The 23570-nt window shown below is 42.4% G+C and overlaps 1 protein-coding gene across 1 annotated transcript in view; it reads right to left on the bottom strand.

Moving 5' to 3' along the window:
* Positions 1-23570, bottom strand: part of cdkal1 (CDK5 regulatory subunit associated protein 1-like 1) — a 242918-nt gene that overhangs the window by 21879 nt on the left and 197469 nt on the right. The window lies entirely within an intron of this gene.

Below are 23570 nucleotides of genomic sequence, written 5' to 3'. Positions count from 1 at the left end.
AGGACTAGTTTTCTTACCAAAAAGGAGGAAGCGTTTCCACATTTGGACAAGTATCAATTCATGACAGTTTCTGTGCTTCATGACTATATATACGCCCGTACATTTCCTAAACGGCTAATTCATTTTAAGTATATTAAAATGCATAAATTATGCATTAATAGTTCCCCTCATCTCTGACGTAACTTTGGCTAGTATCACCTTTAGGGTCATCTTCTTGGGCAGCCGTGACTGAAAATGACCAACGGATCAGTAGCTCCACTTGTGTTAAATCCTTGTATTTTCACTCTTCTCTTTATGGTAGACTTGATTATTGTGCACATGGATCAACCGGCATGCAGCCAGTTTCAGTTGCTCCTTTTTCTCCATATTTGAAATTTTCTTAATTTTTTTCTTTGTCTTTTACTTAGTATTAGAGTGTTTGTTTTCATAGTTTTCTCATACATAATTTCCTGCCTCCTGGAGATTTTTCATGACCTTGTTGTGAAGAGGTTTTTCTATACCATGACTGTGATCACCCAACACGTGTCTTGAGGATTTCCAGGCCGGTTTTTGTTGCCAAACACAGCACTATGTACCAAACTGTTGATATCCTAATGTTCATGCCGTCTCTCAGATGGATTTGTTTTCATTTTGCAGGCTAAGACGACTTGCACTCATATCTGCTTCGACTTGGGGTTCACGGAAGTACTTTTTAAAAGCCAACATGAGAGTTTGAACCGAAGCCAGGCTTTGATCTTCTAATTAATGAAAAAACAATGAAAAATAAAGCCACACTTTTTCATGTTTTGAGTAAACTGTCCATTTCATTTGAGCCCATGAAAACAGGCTGACAGCATTCAGTGCTTAAAGCAACACTGTGCAACTTCAACTGTGAGAAAAGTGTCACCGTTTAAACATTTTTGGACCTGCATTTGAAAATGTTTCAAATTCAGGTGTCCTGTGGGTAGCATTTGCATTTTAACTCTGTCAGTGATGAGACCTTTACTCAGAGTATGCTGACTGATCATTTCCTTAGCAAAATGTCAGAGCCTTAGAAGTCATGGCTCTGACATATTGCCCAAGGTATTTCCATTTTTGCAGACGTCCATATTCTGCGCTCTCTTCTTCCTTTTTTTTCCCCATGTTTACCCTTTTTCTTACATCCCTCTCTACTGTCTCTGGGCGGTCTCTTTGTTTTCAGCCACTTCCTCTCATCATTGTCTGCCTCTCACAGAGAGCACCTGCAGAGGCAGAGACCGACTCAAAAAGCGATCAAATAAATTGTTTTTATTTGGGGCTTTTATTTTCAGGGGGAGAAGTGGGTAAAAAAACATAAGACCATTATTACTGGACAGCAAGCACTCAATTGTTGCCTTTCTTAGTGCACTTAAACTGAAGACAAAATATTTTTCCAGGAAGATAAAAAATACCTTTTTTTAGTCATAGTCAAATTCTCCTTTCCCCTTCAAGTACATTACAAAATTATAAATATTAAACTTATGTGGAAATGTATATGTATGCACACATACTGATGTTGCCTGACTGCATCTAAGTATTGCTGGAAAAGTTATTTTTTGTAATTTAATTCAAAAAATTAAACTTTGGTGCAATCTAAGTGCATATGCTACACTTTTCTTTGATTTTAATTTTGATTGAACCCTGGTATATTTAATTCAGTTTTTCAACACATTACTGCTCAAACAGTAAAAATACTGTGTAGCTTAATTAGCTCTGTTCATGCAAACCCAATCTTGGGGAAGACTGCAAACTTGACATGGCCCAGATGACCATCATCAACACCGTCCAGAAGCAGGGCGAGCCACAGAAGGTCATTTCAAAAAAGGCTGACTGTTCACAGTGCTGCAGCAAATGGAAAGCTAAGTGGTAGAGGAAAGTGTGGTAGAAAAAAGTGCACACACAAGCAACAGGGATGACCGCAGCCTTGAGAGGACTGTCAAGAAAAGTCGATTCAAGAACACGGGGAATGAAGACAGTGCAACAAGAGCCACAGATGGGTAGGAATGTGGCTAAACTGTCACATTACCAATGTCAAGCCACCCCTGAACCAGAGACAAGTGTCTAAGTACTGAACTGCTGCTCAGTGGTCCAGTCTTTTTAGATGAAAGTAACATTTTAAGTCAACAAAATCAAGGTCCTATAGACAGTCTTAAGGTCCAAGGCAGGAGAATTCAAGCTAGTGTGAAGTTTTCATTCTGTACTGATTTGGGGTCCCATGTGGTCATCTTCTAATGGTGGTGGTGGTTTACCCACTATGTATGATCAAGTCAAAAAGTCAATGTTGCAACCTACTGGAGATTTCAGAGCATTTCATCCAATCTTTCGCTGAAAAGCTTCATAGAGAAGAACTTTCTCACAGTACCAAAACTGCTGACCAACTTGTTACTGAACTTGATTGACCTTTATATTTACCATTTTGAATGAAATAAAACATAAATAATGTAAATATTGTAAGGAGTAGTTCTAAAGTAGTTCTCCAGTTATAACAGTTTAAGTGTGTATGCATTTGTTTTGGCTTGTTTGGCCGCTGGACTTTTTTCCTCTCATATCTGCGTATGTATGTCTATTTAGATTTTTATTTACTCCGTCTGTTGAAGAACGTCACAGCTTTACAAAGAAGGACTGGATGTCTTTACACAGCATGATGTTTATTTATTTCACCATCCAGAGAGTAACATCCCATGATACACCGAAGATCCAGTAAAGATTTGTGGGATCATGTGTTTAATTGATAATTAATCCACATCATAACAAGAACAAGGAGACAACTGTGGCTTTGAATTTTAATCACCATTTTTATCTGTGCCACTAAACATCATCCAAATGATTTTGCTGCTGTCGTTTTCATTTTGAGCAGGAAGACTAATCCGGGCGAGAAGCAGTTGGTGCATGTTGCAGTGGGATACGTAACGTCATTCAGACATAGGTTAGTCTTACATTCATACCCGTCACAGCTTCATTCAGACATTCCCACAACGATGTAACAAACCACTATTACAGAATTATTTAATATGTGCAAGATTTCACAGCACAGCAGCTGATATTTAATGCATTAGGTCAGAGTTTTCTTCGCATTGGGACTACATTTTAAACTTAAAGCAGATAACTAGTAAAAAAAAAAAAGCAGCTCAAGTACTGCATTACTACTGTACTGTAACTACTGTTACACCACATGTGCAAATGCATGCACCTCTTTCAATGAGGAGAAGGTTGCTGATGGATTGTGATGTTGTGTGGTGCTGCAGGTATGCGATAAAGAAAGTGACAAAAAAACTTTGTCAGAAACAGTATTGTAGTCCAGTCATAAACCTGAACATCCACCTTTGGTTTGTCCTGAAATGTTGAAAAGTTCAGTTTGTGTGCAGAAAAATCCTGAACGCCACTGTTGAGCAGTGTGTTGCAGACTTACAAACACAACGCTAAACGCCATTCTAGCAACCACTGTACATTTCATCACAACAGTCTTGCACAGACGCACTAATTTTTACCTCAACTATCCTCTGGACTCATTATACATCCATACGATTCTTATACACACACCCACACAGTTTGTCACACAAACACATACATAAACAGAAACGTTGCTCAACTATGACATACGCACAAAGTGGCACACACACGGCTTTTTTGTAGCTACTTGTAGAAAGATAGTTTGTTTTGTTGCCTGCTAAACAATCGCTGTGGGGAGTGATTTAACAGGGCTAAAGAAAGAAGCTCTGATCTTTTGGAGGTTCTCTTTGATTCTTGAAAGATGAAGGGAAAAATCACCCCTGTTGGTCTGGGTATTTTGTTTTAGCCTCAAAGTAAAAAAACAATATAAAAGAGACTCAAATTTTTAAGTGTTGGCCATGAAACAGAGGGGATTATGGGTGGTTGTGGTTTAATGATTGCAGGGACAAATGTAAAATCAAATCAAGTTATACAAATAAACTGTTCTACACAAGGCCTAATTACTTTAGACAGAGTAATAGCTTACAAATGATGAAGAAAGAAGGAATAGACGCAAGAAAGCTTAGAAAACAAATGAAAAAAGCATCGACATTGAAGAAATTTAGTTAAACTAAGCTGAAACAGAATAGCCTGGGAGCAGTTATCAGATCTTTGTCCCGGTCAAAGCCTCTACTAGCTGGTCCAGGTCAATAACTTCACACGCATACATACCTAGTCATATCTTTTGCAAAGTAAAAAGTACCAGCAGCACCAGCAGTTTCTTCACCAAGTCAATAAACCTTCCTAACACTGTTTGGGCAATGCACTTGCCTGTTTTTACAGCAGATTCAAATTGCATTGTGCTTGATTATCTTAGCCCTTCAGAACTGCAACAATATAAAGTATATAAGACGAAATGTGTGGTTTGCTAGTCTGTGGAAACTATCACTGTTTTACCTACCTCCAGCAAGCAAAGGAAAGTGAGATCAACCATAATCTGACAGCTGAATTTACAGTTTGATAATGCATGATGCCAAATAAGCAGTGAGGGGGGGAATAGAGAAGTTAGCTTAGAGAACAATGCAACAGTTCTGGTTACTCTTAAATACATCAAATGCTGATTACACACAAATTAAAGCATACACAGAAAAGGAAACAAAGCAATCAACGGCTTTAAGCTTTCAGGGAGGAACTACACTTTGAGAAAACATGTTAGAAATTTCAGTGGTAAAATTAAGTGAAAAGTTCTTTTATAGCTTTTAAAGGAAGTTTGAAAGTCCTTCAGACCAGCCCAGATCTATACACAAACACTCCTGCTAGTAAGAAAAACGGACCGTGAATTCATGAATAACTCTTTCAAAGGTGGTTGTGTGTGAAGATTTTTCCATTTGACAGAAACAGAAAAAATAAATAAATTAAAACCTGGTGTTTGTTAATCCAATTAGTCTCCATCCACCTACCTGAAACTTCAGTGCCTACATGTACATTGGTGGGAACATAATTTGCAACTGTAAATGTGAAAATCCATTAGAGTGGAATTCATTCTCTTAACACAAAATACACAATAACGCTATAATACAGATTAAACCATACAAAGGAAAACTTCTCATGCTTTTGAGATAATGCATATGATACACAAAAATATCCCGTAACATTGTCTCTTACAAAACAAGTTCACAGTGACATTTAAAGTGCTTTTTGGTTTTTGCCCTTTAAGTATTTTTCAAGGATTTCAATATTTTGGTGACTATAGATTAGAAATATCCCTGCTGTTGTGAGGTTTTAACTTATACGGATGTTTACCTGATGAGAGTTTTTAAATTACACAATTTGGGGTAGGGGACTATGTGCTGTCTGGAAATTTAAAACCTCCCTATTTCCCTGGATATTTCAGTAAATCATTTGCTCTGATTTAATAAAACATATACAATAGAGTCAAAGCTGAAGGAAAAATCAGTGTTTGTGCTTGTTTTCTACTTGGAACTCTGGAACCTTGAAGCTGAGTATCAATGAACCATTGACCCAGCCATATAATAGTGAAGACTGATAAACAGCTTGGAACAGGTTGAAGAGCTGGAATACAGCAGAATAGTGACTCTTCAATGACCTGCCCATTGTAGAGTCTTTACTTTACAATGCAAAACTCCTTGAAGCAACTGTTATTATATGCAGGCACTATATAAATAAATAAAAATTGCATTGGAAGGTTTTCTATGGAAGAATAATGGATAATACCTGAGGAGAAGAATAATGACGGATTAATAGAAGACAGAAGTATAATGGAAAATCTGTAACAGTTCAGGTTTGGAGTTAGCCACACTAGCTGTAATGGTAAAGGTTAGGGTAAAGAGCTTTGCGAAAAAAATACATCAATGAGGATCATCACAAATACAGAAAGGTGAGTGTGGATGTGTATGAAGGCCTAGATATCTACTGGATCATAACAAACTCTCACAACACACACAGGACAAAAATGTTCACAATAACAACTTGTCCAGCAAAGCACTTTATAAACAGAGTCTGACCCAAGCTCCACACTTACAGAGAAAGGCTCTTTAGACAGCTTAATATTCTTGTTGACTGACTTTGTTTGTTTGCCTTGAGGCTCTGAATCAGACCCGTAAAGTGTTCTCGGCCTTGTAATGTCCACCGTCCTCTCTCAGAGCTAAGGGAAGTGTGTGCAGTTTTTACCCGAGCAGAATACTTCATGCCTGCATCAAATCTACAAGCCCCCTCCAGGTCCTCTCCAGCACTCACAGAACTCACCAGACCAAAGCTGTCTCATGCACGTGTATACAATTAAAAAAAGAGACTTTAATAACGTTGAGCTGCTGATTCAAAGGAAACAACTGTTAAACAGAAGGGAAGAAAAAAAAGAATTTTTTAGCAAGAAGACTAAAACCCACAATAAAGGAAATGTGTAAAATTAGGAGAATTAGTACAACCCCAATTCCAAAAATGTTATTAAAAAAATAGAATTCAATTCTTTACAGATCTGGTAAACCCATATCTAATTCACACAGTAGAACATGGGGTGGCTGTGGCTCAGGTGGTAGAGCAGATCAGCTACTGATTGGAAGGTTGGTGGTTCGATTCCTGGCTTCCCCAGTCTGCATGCCAAATATCCTTGGGCAAGATGTTAACCCCAAATTGCCCTCCAATGCGTTCATCGGAGTGTTAATGTTTATTAGTTGCATTTGTGTTTAGAAGTGCTTGTATGAGTGGGTGTGAATGGTTGATTGAGGCATGTTGTATAGAGCGCTTTGAGTAGAAAAGTGCTATATAAGAATCAGTCCATTTACCATTTAACATAAAAATCAAGTGTTTAAACAGAGAGATTTTAGTATTTCATTAAAAAGTATTAGCTAATTTTAAATTTGATGCCAGCAAAACGTCTCAGGAAAGCTGGGATGGGAACGATAAAGGCTGGAAAAATAAGTGGTACTAAAAAGAAACAGCTTGAGGAACATTTTATAACTAATTTGGTTAATTGGTAACAGGTCAGAAACATGATGAGATCTAAATCAGAGATTAGATTAGAAATCTCTGTATGCAAGGGACAAGGCTAAACGTCAGTACAAGATGTCTGTAATTTTCAGGCGACACTGCTTTTTAAAACAGCCATGGCTCTGTCATGGGGATCAGGAACGCTTCCGGAAATCATTGTCTAATCACAGTTCAATGTCCCATCCACAAATGCAGGATACATTTCAAAAGCACTGCAAAGGCAAATTGGAAAAGTGTTCTGTGGACAGATAAATTGAGATGTTAAATTCTTTTTTAGAAGACATGAATGCTGCAGGAAAAAGGACAATCCGGCCTGTTGTCAGCAAAAAGTTCTCCAATGATTTTAGAACAACACATGCTCCCTTCAGATAATGTCTAGATCAGGGAAGGCCTCATCCTAAACTGCATACTCCTGCCATTACAACATCATGGCTTCGTAGTAGAAGAGTCCAGGTGAAGTACTGGCATGCCTGGAGTATATACTGTAACGGACTGGGTTACAAGTTAGTTGACTTTTGTGTTATCAGTGTTTTGTGTTCAGAATTGCCAGTTACTTATGGCATAGTTGGACCACACCCGCAGCATGGTGATTTACTGAGTGTCCTTGAATGTGCAGTAGTCTAGAGGCCGGTTGGCCTGTCAATCAGATCAGCTACCAATGACAGAGAGTCTGGAGGAGAGCATGTGTGTGATTGGCTGAGAGTGTTTGGGGGGCGGGGGTTAGAAAATGGTGTGTGGGTGGCGGAAAAAAGGAGGAGAGAGGGGGATTGTTTTTGTTGCTGGAGAGCGCGTTTTTTTCCTGTTGTTTTGGCGCTGGCTACGGCCCACAGTAGCCCGGTGTTACTATTCTGAATAAACACCAGTAACCGGAACGCCGATCGTCTGTGTCTTCTGTCGGAGGGATGCTACACTGGTGTCAGAAGTGAAAGTGAAGCTTCACCTCCGGAGTTATCTGCACTCGTGCCGCCCCGACTCACAGCATCGGCTGTGGACGCTGGAGATTTTTGCGGGACTTTGCGGAATGCTTCCGATGGATTACTCCAAGATCAAGCGTGAACCTACAGCAGAAGCTCACGGACACCACTACTCCGCCGGGGACCGGAGGTTCGCGGAACACAGAGAGCGGGTGAGACAAACGACCGTGGATATGGCGAGAGAAGCCGGCTTTGAATCTTCTCACAGTTCGGGTGGCCGACGGAGCTCTTTGGGGACTTCTGCAGCGGCTGAGAGTGTGGAGAGAGACACGCCGACGCATAGAGGCACTTTCCACGCTTCCATGAAGACCCCCAGGTATGATGGCAAGGCTGACTGGGAAGCTTTTCATGCACAATTTGAACTGTTGGCCAGGGCTGGTGGGTGGTCTGCTGAAGAGAAATCCCTGCAGCTAGCTATGTGCCTTACTGGCGATGCCCTGTCTAGCTTGCTGCTTTTGAGCCCGGAAGGCAGGGGGGATTATGATGCTTTGGTCGGGGCTCTGAAGAGGCGGTTTGGTTCTTGCTCTGCTCCGAGCCTGCTGCGCTCCGAACTGTGCAGCCGCCGCCGACGACCAGGAGAATGCATTAGGGACCTAGCTAATGACATTGAGGGGCTGGTCCACCGCACGTATGCCCACATGCCCCCCACCATCCAGGGCGAAGTAGCTTATGACCACTTCCTCCAAGCCCTGCTTCCTGATGAGCAGCGGATCCAGACACTGTTAGCTCACCCTAAATCCCTTCAGGAGGCCCTGGAGCTGGCTACAGAGAGAGAGTTACTGTGCGCTGGGGCTGCTAAACCCCTGACTGAGCTGACCAGGCCACCACAGACGGGGGCTACAGGAGGGACTGCACCGGGCACCGCAGAACCCGCATGGGCGGAGGGATTGACCCACTTGGTGAGAGCTGTCACACTACGTGGGGAACAAAGGCCGAGAAGAGGGCCGAGGGTCTGCTGGGGATGTGGACGGCTGGGTCACCTAGCCCGAGACTGTCCGCACGCCCACCCGGATCAGGGAAATGACATGGGGTCTGCATAGCCGGGACGATGCAGGACCCTGGGGCTGTGTCCCGACCTCCTGTTCCGGGAGGAAAAACCCAGCTCAGGGCCCACGGGGGTGCACAGCGCCACTGTGGAGCTGTGGATGGACAGGTGGGGCGGCTTGTTTTGTTGGGCAGGACTTGGGTTGGCAGCTGCTGGTATGCCCCATTAGTTGTGAATGGACTATGCTGCTCAGCCCTGGTGGATACCGGGTCTTCAGCGACAGTTTTAAGACCTGATGTGGTGGAAAGGGGGGATCGCATCCTCCCTACCATGGTGAAGCTGCAGACTGTGACGGGAGAGTGGGCCCCCATGCTAGGGGAAGCACTGCTCACCCTGAGTGTGGGGAGGAAGTCAGTCCGCTGCTCTGTATGGGTTGCAGACCTGGAAGACTGTATACTGGGGCTGGATGTACTCGGGGCACTGGACTGCGTTATTGACACGAGGGGGGGGGACGCTCTCGTTCCCTGACGGTGGTGTTGTTCGGATGTTGAGGCGGCCACCCCAACCTGATCACCCTGCAGCCCATGCCCTTTCTGAGCGGGCAGCCGACTCCTCCCCAGACCTGACTGGTAGTCCGGCCGCCCCCAAGGACCCACTTACACTGACCTCAACTGCACCCCATGCTGCTTCATGCCCTCCCCTTCTCCCTAAGGAACCGCCGGACAAGGGCGGGAGAGTTTCAGCTGTGAGGAGGGTGTGGGAGGAGAACTGCGATGGACTGACTGCTAGCGAGCAGGGCGTGCTCTGGCAGCTGCTGCTGGACTTCAAGGACTGCTTCTCCTTCTCAGAGGATGATATGGGCTGCACTGACCTCATTCAACATGACATCGATACTGGAGATGCACAGCCCATTCGGATGAGGCCTAGACGCCTCCCCCTGGCCAGACAGGCTGCAGCGGAGAGGGCTCTGCGAGAGATGGAGCGTGCTGGACTCATTGAACCATCCACCAGCCCCTGGGCCTCCCCGGTTGTTATGGTTCCAAAGAAGGTGAAGGATGAATGGCGGTTCTGCGTAGATTTCTGGCCTTTGAATAAGGTGACAAAGAAGGACCCATATCCTTTACCACGTATAGATGAGACCCTTGACACTGTGGCGGGATCCTCATGGTTCTCCTCCCTAGACCTACGCAGCGGGTACTGGCAGGTACCCCTCGCACCAGATGCCAGACCAAAGACTGCATGTATTACCAACGGAGGCTTATGGCAATTTAAAGTTCTTCCTTTCGGCCTCTGCAATGCCCCTGCCACATTTGAGAGACTCATGGATAAGGTGCTCACTGGAATTCCCCGCGGAGAATGCGTGGTGTACCTGGACGACATCTTGGTCCATGGTGCTTCTTTCCACGCTGCCCTTGGGGCCCTCAGACAGGTCCTGGAGAGGGTATTGGCAGTAGGGTTCAAACTCAACCCAAGGAAATGCTGCTTAATGCGACGTGAGGTTGCGTTCCTGGGCCACCGACTGGGGGCCGGGGGGGTTGGCACCATGGATGATAAGATCCAAGCTGTGAAGGACTGGCCCACCCCAAGATCTGTGCAGGAGTTAAAGAGCTTCCTGGGCTTGGCGTCATACTACAGACGGTTTGTAAGGGGTTTCTCCTGCATAGCCGCGCCACTGTTCCACCTGCTCCAAAAGAGTGTGACCTTCCAGTGGACAGCAGGCTGCCAGGTACCTTTCACCTCACTGCAGGAAGCCCTAGTTGGGGCCCCAGTGCTCTCTCCGCCTGACCCCACTCTGCCCTTTGTCCTTGACACAGATGCCAGCAGTGTCGGGTCTGGTGCAGTGCTAGCCCAGGTGACACCCGGCGGGGAGAAAGTGGTGGCATACCATAGTCGGGCCTTCAACAAAGCTGAACGCCGCTATTGTGTCACAAGGCGGGAGCTGCTCGCAGTGGTATGTGCCATATGCCACTTTAAGTACTACCTCGGGGGCCTCCACTTTACGGTCAGAATGGACCATGCTGCCTTGCAGTGGCTCATGTCTTTTAAGGAGCCTGAGGGGCAGCTAGCACGCTGGATTGAGGGGAAGCTAGCACGCTGGATTGAGGAGCTGCAGGCTTATGATTTCGAGGTTGTACACAGACCTGGGGCCCAGCACAGGAACGCAGATGCGCTTTCCCGCAGACCCTGTGCCCAGGACGGATGCCACTACTGTGAGAGGAAGGAAGCTCAGGAGGAGGACCAATTGGTGCCCGATGTAAAGTGTGCTGTGACGGGGGTGGAGGAACGGCCATCCTGTCAGAGGCTGGTTGCTGTGGATGCAACGGAGTGGAGTCATCAACAGGAGGAGGATGCTGACATCAAGCCAGTGCTTGGGTGGATTGAGGAACAGCGACAACCCCAATGGGAGGAAATCGCCATGTTGTCACGGGCCACAAAGGGACTCTGGTCCATGTTTAATGCCTTGCGGCGGCACGATGGAGTGCTGCAAAGCGGCTGGAAGGAACCGGCTACGGGCGAGATGAGGTGGCAATTGGTTGTCCCGTGGGCCCTGCAGGAGATGGTGCTTCACGCAGTGCATGGGGCCCCAGGGTCTGGCCACTTTGGTGTCACCAAAACACTCCGCCGCCTCCGGCAGGGGTTCTATTGGGCCCGACATAGACGGGACGTAGAGGACTTTTGCCGCCGCTGTGACAGCTGTACAGCACGGAAGGGACCCACAGCTAAATCCCATGCCCAACTGCAACAGTTTCCGGCAGGGTACCCTATGGAGAGGGTGGGGATGGACATCCTAGGTCCTTTTCCCCGCACAGAAAGGGGAAACCACTATATCCTCACAGCTATGGATTATTTCACAAAGTGGCCAGAAGCATACAGTTTACCTGACCAAGAGGCCGAGACAATTGTGGATGCTCGGGTGGAGGGGATGTTCAACAGATTTGGGGTGCCTGAAGTAATCCACACGGACCAGGGCAGGAACTTTGAGTCTCGTGTGCGGCCATGTGCGAGAAACTAGGCTCCCATAAGACCCGTACAACACCCCTCCACCCACAGAGTGATGGACTCGTTGAGAGATTTAACCGTACACTGTCAGAGCAACTGGCGCTAGTGACGGCTAAACACCAACGTGACTGGGACAGTCATGTTCCCCTGGTCCTCATGGCATATCGTTCGGCGGTCCAAGACTCCACTTCGTGCTCCCCTGCCCTCTTGATGTTGGCCAGGGAGATCAGGACTCCAGCGGAGATGATGATGGGCCGACCCCCCGATGCTGATGGGGACCAACCACGTCCTGACTATGCGAGGAAGCTCCAGGATCGCATGGGGTCTGCTCATGACTTTGCTAGGAGGAAACTAAATAGTGCGGGGGCGCGGCAGAAGAGGAACTACGACGTCCATTCCAGAGGCCGACATTTTAACGTGGGGGTACTGGTCTGGGTGTACAACCCCCAGAGGAAAAAGGGCAGATGCCCTAAGCTGAGCAATGACTGGGTTGGACCCTGTAAGGTTCTGGAACGTCTGGGAGAAGTGGTGTATAGGGTACAACTGCCCCCAAGGGGACGGAGGGTCGCCCTGCACCGGGACAGACTGGCCCCCTATCGGGGTGCGGCCACTGCACTGACACAACAGGGTGGGCCGCAGACAGACCTGGACTCCACCCCTGCAGACGCTGCCACCACCATTGTGACAGCCCCTACTGTGAGCCCTGTGAGCCCTGGGCCCACAGCCACTTCGGACGTGGCCCCTCCCCCACCTCCATCAGGGCGCCTTCGCCCAAGGAGGCACCATAGACCACCAGGCCATCTGAGAGACTTTATCCACCCTCGTGGGCGAGGGACTTTGAGGGGTCGGGGTAGTGTAACGGACTGGGTTACAAGTTAGTTGACTTTTGTGTTATCAGTGTTTTGTGTTCAGAATTGCCAGTTACTTATGGCATAGTTGGACCACACCCGCAGCATGGTGATTTACTGAGTGTCCTTGAATGTGCAGTAGTCTAGAGGCCGGTCGGCCTGTCAATCAGATCAGCTACCAATGACAGAGAGTCTGGAGGAGAGCATGTGTGTGGTTGGCTGAGAGTGTTCGGGGGGCGGGGGTTAGAAAATGGTGTGTGGGTGGCGGAAAAAAGGAGGAGAGAGGGGGATTGTTTTTGTTGCTGGAGAGCGCGTTTTTTTCCTGTTGTTTTGGCGTTGGCTACGGCCCACAGTAGCCCGGTGTTACTATTCTGAATAAACACCAGTAACCGGAACACCGATCGTCTGTGTCTTCTGTCGGAGGGACGCTACAATACCCTCTACTGATTGAACACATGGACCACCAAAGGGGGATTTTTTATTAGGTAAAAATCCAGAAAGCCTCTCTTCTCCTTACAGACATTGCACACTAAAGGATTGAATAATGAACCTGTACTCAATATAATGTTATAGTTCCCTCATTAGCTCATGTTTAAGGAAGCAGTTCGCTCATCTTGCTATTTGTACAAATTTGATGTTATTTTGTATTCTTTGATTATTGTAAAAAAAAAAAATAAAAATGTGAATATAAATATTATTGCTAAACACCAATTTCATACTTGTGGTGTTTTCTGGAATGGAAATGGTGTGTAGAACGTTAAGTAAATGCTCACGGTGCATCTTTTGATATGTGTGGATGTAAATGATTAACGTAGTTCGTAGCTCTTTGTTTTTAGAGGCTTTGTCACTAAACTGATGTTATCTGATCGACAACATACTCAAGTCTGCAACTGCTAGTATTCCCTAACTGAATGATTGAATTCTGCCATGTGTATGGGTGTGAACACATATGTCTAACTGTGTGTGAGTGATTGTGTGAACATCGTTTTTGCACCACAAAAACCAGCCAAGACTGTTCAGCAGCTTGAATCCTATATCAGATGAGAATGTGACAACATTCCTCTCCAAAGTTCAGCAACTGGTCTGCACAGTTCAGAGACTTTTATGCACTGCTGTTAAAAGAAGAGGGGTTACTACACAATTGTTAATATGTGTGCAAATTTAAAAAGTGTTAGTGTTTGCGTTGCAAGAACTTTGAAATGCTACAAAATGCTAGTTAAGCTTGCACCAAGAACACAGACTTTCCAAGCCTGAAGGATGGCATCCTTGCTGTTCTCCCATATAACAAAGCAAAGTTCTTTATAGTTTTCCTGAATGCTGAGGTCATAATATGTCTTCTGTTAAACAAGGACTTTCAAGAAGTTTCACAGAGTGTTTACTAAAGAATTGAAAGCATGTGAAGGTTAGCGCAAAATCATCACAATAACAATGAACAGGTTCGGTATTCAGTGTCAGTTTTGGTAACATGCTCCAAAACATTCTCACAGTACTTCTAAATTGACAAAAAACCTCAAAGGGAAACCTTGTACAAAGCACCTACCCTTTTAAATCCTATTTTATGAGTTTTTTTATTCTGCGTTTACGCAAAATGGAATGTCTGCCTGCATTTGATTTAAATGCCCAAAAGTGAGCATACAAGAAAGCTCTATACACCAAACATCAACAACCAATGTCCTATATTAAAGCTTTTCTATCAACTCAAAAACACAACAATCAGTGCTGGGCTCCATTGCAAATAATAATGTCCTTCATTGCGAGCAGCAGACTTGAAATCTGCTCTTACCAATAACTTCTGCAACTAACACATCGTTATTGATTAAACCATTTGATTCCAAAACCTTTTATTTTACTTCTTGTGAAACCAACTAATGCTCGTGTTACTGCTGATCGCACCAGTTTATTAAACATTCTTTACCCTTAAAAAAAGGTTAAAGTCACATTTCTAGCCGGCTCCAAAATACTGATTATATATGTAATATAATACTTAATATTGCCTGTAGGCACTCTGGTACCTCTCCTTGATCTTAATTTGAACCAAAGATGTCAATGTTGGATTCGTCACTCTTTAAGACCTGTTCTAGACTCATTTGGCGCACCTCAGCCTTTTCTGCCTGCTTCCCCTCTTTAAGAATGGCTTCTCGACAGCCATCCACCTACTGAGAGCACTTCTGTTGAAGCTTCAGCAAATGGTGGGTCAACTGGATCATCTGAAGGGCCTGATGCATCTCTTGGGTCTTTTTTATTACAATGTGTTTTTATTAGTTCTAGAAAATAGGAGAAGCAACCCAAGACTTTTGCACAGTGCTGTATATTTTCACCTTTTATTTTCACTAATGCTGACGTTACCCTTGAACTAAGGACGGTATCTACCACTGACATAAAATTCTTTATAGCAGAAGGTTCCTACAGTCGTGACTGCAGGTTATGTGAAAAGACTGGATGTTTTAGCATCTAGAAGGCATTGACTCAAAGCTTTACAAGCTTTAATCATTTTGTGTTTAACAGTTGGAGTAACATTTCTCGTTTATTACAAAAAAATTTTGAAAAAGAGACATTGACTTCAATGAGACTTTCTAAATAGATATCGTTTGCTAAACAGTTTCTGAAAACAAAGGGGAAAAAAGCCAAAAAAGAATGATTACACAGTGCAGTGTTTTACAGTTACAGTTAATTTATTCGAATTATTGCTCATATGGAATATGTCCCATACAGCTGCTTTATTCCTTTTAACCTCATGAATGTGTACTCTGCACTCTATAATCTAGAACGTACAGACGACATATAGTTTTCTGGCAAAGTTTCACAAAAAACTTACAAACATGAGCAACTGATTGCCTCATCAGTTTCAGCCATTTGAAAAGAAAAGACAGCCAAGTCCGCCACCAGCGTGACAGATCGAGTTTGTCAGACGAGAGACAGATAGATGTATCTCTCACTACACATAAACACGCAGGCCTGTGACAGTAGGCCGTAGGCTGTTTAGTGTCTCAGATGCTGGAATGAATCACATCAAAACAAAGACGTGGCAGAAGACACAGGAGGAAAGCCTCTGAAACATCAGTTGCTAAAATCCATGGCATCACAGACACAGAACTCACAAACTGCTGAAAACACATATACTTGGTCATGCTAGAGGAAAGATTAATGTGTCATGTCTTAGAAAAGCATGTGAACGAAATACACAGAACGAAATCACACAGCACAAGAGCTGTAGGGGGATGTGGTCTTGAGTTTATCATGTCCTTCAATATTTTATTTTCTCTTACTTTAATTAAGTTTAAATAACAGAAATATTAACTGAAAAACATTACTGCACTCCACGCACCTGCTCAGCAAACAACACATTTATTTATGTATTTATGGGTTGTTTGTTTTTTTTTTTTACATGAGATACTGCAGACATCCACTCCTCACAAACTGTCACCAGTACCCTTTGGCCCACACCCATTTGATCTACAAGGTTTCAGACAGAGGACAGGCCGTGTATTTCTTTCCTGTCCTAGAAAAGTAACAACTAACCTCAAATCGCTCCTGACCACAGTGATTGTAAACGTTCCATCCTTCATTTATTCAGCCCCTTATTGTCAGGCTTATTAGACAGAGTGTGTGTCTGTGTGCATGTATGTTTAGGTAGGGATGTAGGCTACCAAGTCCTCTTGGCATTACAGCATCTGTGCATCTGAAACTGTGTGTGTGTGTGTGTGTGTGTGTGTGTGTGTGTGTGTAGCAACTGTAGCATCAATCAGAGCTCAGCTGCGATTGTCAGGCTGATTGTCTGTTATGTCCCTGTGGGCCTGGAGGCCTTGGTGTGTGTAATTCATGGATTTATGTGAATATGTAACAGACACGGGAGGAGACGGAGAAATAGAGAGAGTAAGACAGAGTTCACATGTAACGCATACATCTATACATCAACATTAATCTATAATAGCAGCCGAGGCTAATGCCTTGGCAATAGCGGTACAATTATGATTATCACTGGAGGCCACACCAGGAGACACAACAAATAATCGCACATGCACTGGCCTATCTAGTGCAAACGTCGGATTGCTGTTCAAGGCTAGCCCTCCAGTCATCATATTAGGATGAGGGAAAGTATGCGATAAGGGAGAAAGAAAATCATGAGCTACAAGGCCATCCTGGTGGCTCTGTGGGATAAGGCGAGGATAGTCCTAAAGCCTCACTGGGTTAAAAGCTGGATCATGACCTTGATGCATATTCCATTTCTTTTCTTGTTGCTTTTTTTTAAGGTGATTTTTTTACCAATTGCACAAATAAAATAAAAAAAAACAGTGATAAAAGAGACTTTAAATTTGGTGAGAAGTGATAAGACACAGTCCACTGGGAATAAATGTGTGGAAGTGGGTCAATTAAGGCATTTATTGTATCCATCTATCCAGGTTCTAATCCCAAGGCCCTTTCCCAAACCACTGTAATGGTTGGTGAGTGACTTCACATTGAAAACAGGGATCGATAATACCTTCAGTAAATCTTGTCCTTGTAAAGTCTATGATGGTCTATTTTTATTCATGTTTATGCATTTTATAACATGTTGGTGTGACATTAATTCTACTTTATGTCTGCTTGGTAGGCAGTAGGTTTGAGGTGTTTCAGATTTATGTTTCATTTGTTTAAAAGATAATTTTGTACATCCCACTGGAGATCAAAGACAAACAATGGAATTTCTGTCACTAGATGAAACCAACAAATTTGCAACTGTAGTGTAGCATTTTAACAAGTTTAAAATGTTGGAAGGAATACTATGATTACTATATAAATATATAATTTCTTTAAAAAAAAAAACAGTGCTTAATCTTATTACCAAGTTTTCTTTTCTGTTTCGCTGAATTTAAATCTTTCCCAACAATGCTCCTCCTTCACAAACAGAAGAGTTCCCGTCAACCAATATCACGGAAGCTGCAACTGTCATTCAGCACAGAATAGGTTTTGTGTATAATTGTGATGTGCATCTTTAATTTCCCTCACTTATGCACATAGAACACAGACACGGGGTTTAAGTGTGTGCTGTATAGGGTTGCTTGCTCTTGGAACCTCAACATTTTGATTCCCTTCATGAGCTAAGAATTTTGCACGTGTGTGTTTGTGTGTGTGTGAGTCGTCCTGATTCAGCACGCTTGCGCCCTCTTCATCTGTCCCACTGATGGTATATTCTGAAGTGCAGCAATGATGGACTGTGAAGTACTTTGTTTTTTTCCTCTCAACGAGTCACTCAGGTACCAAGGACAAAAATACAACAGATGTCCTGAACAAGGAAGTGTGGAGAGGACGCAAGACTGAAGGTTTTTATTCTCTTTATGCAATCCATTTATTTGTTCAGGCTTATTGTCAAATCTACTTTTATACTTTTTGATTAAAACAAACAACAACAAAAAAAAAAAACAGGTGAGTGATAGAAGTCTTTGGGGAAGTAATGAGGCAATCTGTTGTTGTTAAGAGCGTCTTTAAGAACACACGTGTGCTGCTAATTTGTAACAATGTTAGCTTTTATCTATTTCTTAGTGAATAGTAGGAAATCACAGAAAAGTTGGAGTCATTTCTGCTTATAATAGGTTCAGTCTTTAGATATGTCAGGCAATTAAAAGAGGTACATACACTAATTAAAATGAGGAATGAGAAAAACTGAAAATGCAGTAGGAAAAGTAAACTTAAAGCACTCTAACCACCAGTGCAGCTAGCAACTAGTCCACCTATGCAAATGTGGTTCACATTAAAAACTGCAGACACTCAATACAACTACAGCCCTGTTTTTGCTGGTAAATCTAAACCATCAAAGTGTATAGATGTATATGTGTGTAGCCTGAGTGGAAAGCGCAAAATCAATGAATGAATAAATAAATAAAGACAGGCTGTTTAGTGGCCACAGGGTCAAAAATTGACAAACTGGATATGTATGTGCTTGTTAGCCGTTAGCATATGGACTATGTGAGAGTCGTGATTTGAAAGTTGGAATATGTCACTGTTTTTGACTGGAAAAGAAAAGAAAAACCTGAGATCATATACCTCCAAACTGACTAAAAATTCCTTCCACACTATGTAAGAATTGAGGGCCAGAAACTAGCAGGATATCTGACCCAGAAAAAAGGGGCGACTTTTCTTGAAAACATCAGGAAGATGTCTCCCAAACCGAATGACTCTGAACAGACACCCCAAATGAAAAGTCTTCAGATGGTGACAAAGGGATTTCGATTAAATCACAGAGAGGGGAACCCGTCATTTTAGAGTATTCTGCTTTTTGCAAGCTGATCTATGAATTCATTTACTTTGTTATTATTCAAAATGCTCTGAATGGACATTTATGTTCTTTAATGACTTTGCCTTAATGTCATCTATCAGATGGTCTTACTGTTCATTAACATTTAGCACAAAATAACAATTGTTTTTTTTCCCCTCTCTGATGGATGTAAAATTGAATAATGTAGTAATTATAAAATATATATACTCTGATGTTCACAACTAGGAGAAAGTGAATACATAATTAGCAGATGCGCTGAACAACAACATGTTAGTAATTATGAATTTATTAATTCTGACAAAATATCTAAAAAAAAAAAGTCTTTATTTATTGTCAAACATGGCGTTATTTATTCAATTCTTCCAATTCAAAGAAAGAAAGAAAGTTTACATTTTACAGGATGGTCTCTTGTTATTTGCCTAGTAGTCCCCCCCCCCCCAAAAAAACCCCAACTTCAAAATATTCAGTTTGCTATGCTTGATCAAAAAAAATTGTTGGCTTTAAAGGGAAAAAAATCAATTATAAATAAAATGGTTGCAAATTAATGTTGTGTGGCTTGTCTAAACTTGTTATAGAAATAAAGTCAAAATCCTCATCAGTAAACGTCAGATTGCCTTCAGCAAGATGAGACTTGAATAAGAAAGTGGCTCACAAAGGGGGCAATATTAGCACTTCAATGGTGTTGATTGATTTATGGCAGGGGGGTCAGGTTGAACTGACTCTGTGAGCACGTGCACACATGGGCGCACACACACATATACACCCAGACATAATGAGCATTAATCAAAGGCAGCAAGTAGCAATCAGAGTGAGATTTAAGAGGCTAGTGTGCTCGCACACAGCTGTGCCATTCAAACCAAAAGTCATCAAAAGACAGACAAAAAGTCCAATCCCTCAGCATTCAACCAAAACCAGTAAGATAAACACATAGCTAATACCCAGGATACACTCATAAGAGTGCTCTTGTTCATACGAAACCACTTCAAACAAGCACGCTAAGCATGATGCAAAGTGTCTGTGATTAAAGCAAAAACACTTTATGAGCTCAGTCTTTACATGGTCACTGAGATGTGTGAACTGAGAGGAGGTAAAATGGCATGTGTAAGCACTGATGTTTAAAAAAAAAATCAATATCCTTCAGTATTTATGACCAAGGAAATGATATGTGATAGCAAATAAAACAGTGAGTTTATGATTGATATAGACAACATTAGGTAATGTAAGTGCAAGTCTTGTGTGCAGGCAAGTCATCTTTGAGTGGAAGTACAAATAAGGAAATAACCTTAGTGGCTATAGATTAATTCAAATATGCTTTAACTCGGGGTGTTCCATTCTGGGTATGAATGTCCATTTTTGAAGGGCTGGTTTCACCGACACTGATCTGTTGTCCAAAAAGGGGTTACATCAACAAATATGTCTGGATTATGTGTTGCTTTAAATCTATTTTCATACAGGGAATGAGCTGTTAAAATGACAGGACTGCTTTGTGTGAGCGGAATACAGGAAAAAAAAAACCTGATTACTTCAGCATGTGTCTCTTGTTACTGTGCATTTGTATTCCAGCAGATGCCAGACCCTTCTGTGGCATATGGCTGAGTGACAGGGCTTAAAAACGGCCAGTGCTTGTGTGTGTGTGTGTGTCCATGTATAGACAAATTCAGGCTCTGAATAGACTAAGATGTGATTGCTTGAATGTAGTGCGTGTATATTAAGCACTTCTAAACAACACAAATTGACTCACACACTCACAAGCACCTGTATGCTTGGCATGGTGGGCTTCACTAATTTGACACTCAGCAGATGCTTGAAGCTACTGTACTCATTAACACAAACCCATATTCACAAAACGGATGTAAATGTATGAGGAAGTGTTAAAAAAACAACCCTTGCATAATGTAAATGCACAGACATTACACAAAGATCTGCATAGAAATGTGCACATGCATATGAAATGAAGCAGAGTGCTGTTAATTATTTTTATTTATATATAGGTGGTAACACTTTAATTGCCTTGTACTGTGCGACAAATAAATAACAGAACAAAAAGAGAATTAGTGAGTCCTATTGTGGGACTCCAACTCTCTAATCTTGGACTTGAGGTAGTCGGTAGGTCCTGATCTGCTCTGAAGCCTTCAGTTTGATCTACGGAAACAAGCCTGTTCAACTGCAGCATAAGAGACTGACTGGAAAACCAGCTGAATCACACAAAGGACCACCAAAGCAGCAAATGAGCCAGTGAACCATCCAGCAGGGAAATACAAGATGGGAAAGGTTGGGCAAGCTGGTTACCAACTACTGAAAATGAAGAAAAGTGTGTGTGTGTTTTCATGTCTCAGCAGCTACTGTAAGAGTTAAATCAATATTTCTATGTTTCTATATTTAAGGGAACACAAGTATATGGGACACACTATAAAATAAAAGTTTTTGTCTTGCCAACTGTCATTTTATCACCTTTTACAGAACTGGCAAATTTCATCCAACTGCTAACAGCTTTCAGTATGTGTTAGATTTAACGTAGCCGTCAACATGTTATATATTTTAATGATTGAAATATCTCAGTTCTCCATCTCAATGTGAAACTTACAGTAGCTTTAAGCCATGAATTAAAAAGTTTTCACATTTGAAACAAACAGACATAAAAAAAAAAGAGTCAAAACATACACAGTAACAACACTACTACAGTCCTATATAAAACAGGGTCAAGGTGAACAAACACCAGGATATGAGCACGGCTGTATGGGATACTCCTGCTGGGGTTCGGGCTGACACTTAACATCATGTCTTTTAAAACAAACCAACTTTTTGAATGATCCTTTAGGACCTTGTTCTTAGATTTGCCTTCACTCTCGTGTGTTAAGGAGATCTAAGCAAAATAAACTGGCATATTGGCTGATGGCAGACTTCATTAAGACTTAATAATTTACAAAGTCAATGCATCAAGTACAAGTCTGTGGTACTTGTTCTTTCTTTCTTTATCCAACACCCTGGACACACACTCAGTTATACTCAACAGACATTTACTCAAAGCAAGAAAAAAACCCTCCATACTATACTAGATTGATAAACTAGCTGGTGCCCTCCATAAGGCCTCCACACAGTTCTTAGTTCAATCCATACTTGCCACTAAAGGTTATCCACTCATATATGGTGCATTAGATATGTAAACAACTTTGTCCTTTGTAAAGACCTGAGGCATTTCATGCACATTGCTGCACAGTTACTGCAAAGAATGACTTCTTGACTTTTTCTAAGGCCTTAAAAAAGGCTTAAACTCATAATGCATAATTTTCTATATATTTACTGTAAAGCCCCGCTCAACGACACCCATCGTGGATGAAGGCTTGTACTATGATCAAACAGTGTAATGATATGAACATGAACTGCACATCAAGCAAAAAACTTAATGAGTCACAAAAGGACAAATATTTCTGCGACTACTGTATTTGTTCAAATAAAAATACAGTTCTATGCATGTTTAGTCAGAAAATGTCTATAAAACTTGCAATTCATTTGTGCATTTACATTTTATGAATGTAAATGCATTGTACAGGATATTACATGACGTTGCCCAGGGCGACAGTATTAAAACATCGCACAAATAATCAAACCTCAATCAGCAACAGTGTTTTGTTTTTTTGTTTTTTTAAGTACAGACACATACAGTGCATGTTATATGAAAGAACTAACACACATCAGCATATGGATTGTGTATTGCTTGTCAGTGCACTCAGATTTTTCTACGTGCTAAACATCATACACAAGATAAGGCCAATGAAACCCCCAGAGTGCAGTTTTACAACCTTTAAATTAAAAGGTTAACATTATCTCTCTCTCTCGATATATCTATATCCATCTATCCATCTATGCATAGAAATAAAGATATATATATAAAACAACAGAGCTAAGAGTTTACACCACAGTTAGTAAAAAATAGCCTGTTTCCCTATGAGATTTCCTGAAATCTCAAACACCAACACCAAAATACATCATACAGTTACCCAGAGGACATAGCATTAAGCTATAGTCTATATCTCCTGTTTTTGCCTGTGGGGAATGAAATACACTGATTTTGCCTATGCTCAGCCATAGCTTGAGGCCTTATTGCTACTACCCGTGCTGTACTGATGAAAAACACACAATTTTATTACAATCTGGCATTTGCACGCACACACACACACACACACACACACACCCACCCACCCACCCAGTGAGAAAGAGAAAGACCGCTGAGGCTGTTATAGCCGTAACAGGAAAAACAAACATCACTTACACATGCTAAGTCACACACAAAACTGAAGCCCACATGGCCTAAAAAGGCACATATTCAAGACGATGCACATACAGTATATCTCCCAACTTGCACAGAAAAACAAAAGCTAGAGGGGTGCTTAATTTGTTTATGCTGCAGTTCCTGGAAAAGACTCTGCTCAAGGCTGGCATTACTTCTACATCAGAAGAGATGACTAGAACGGGTCTGCCCTGCTCTTAATGTCTCATCCGCTTTTTTGTTTTTATTCGTCGTCATTCTCGGCATATGTGCTTTTAACAGGTCTGTGTCAACTACTGACTTCATCCTT

Source organism: Oreochromis niloticus, linkage group LG11 (assembly GCF_001858045.2).
Source record: "Oreochromis niloticus isolate F11D_XX linkage group LG11, O_niloticus_UMD_NMBU, whole genome shotgun sequence".
Classification (NCBI taxonomy): domain Eukaryota; kingdom Metazoa; phylum Chordata; class Actinopteri; order Cichliformes; family Cichlidae; genus Oreochromis; species Oreochromis niloticus.
This window is presented reverse-complemented; position numbering and strand designations above follow the sequence as displayed.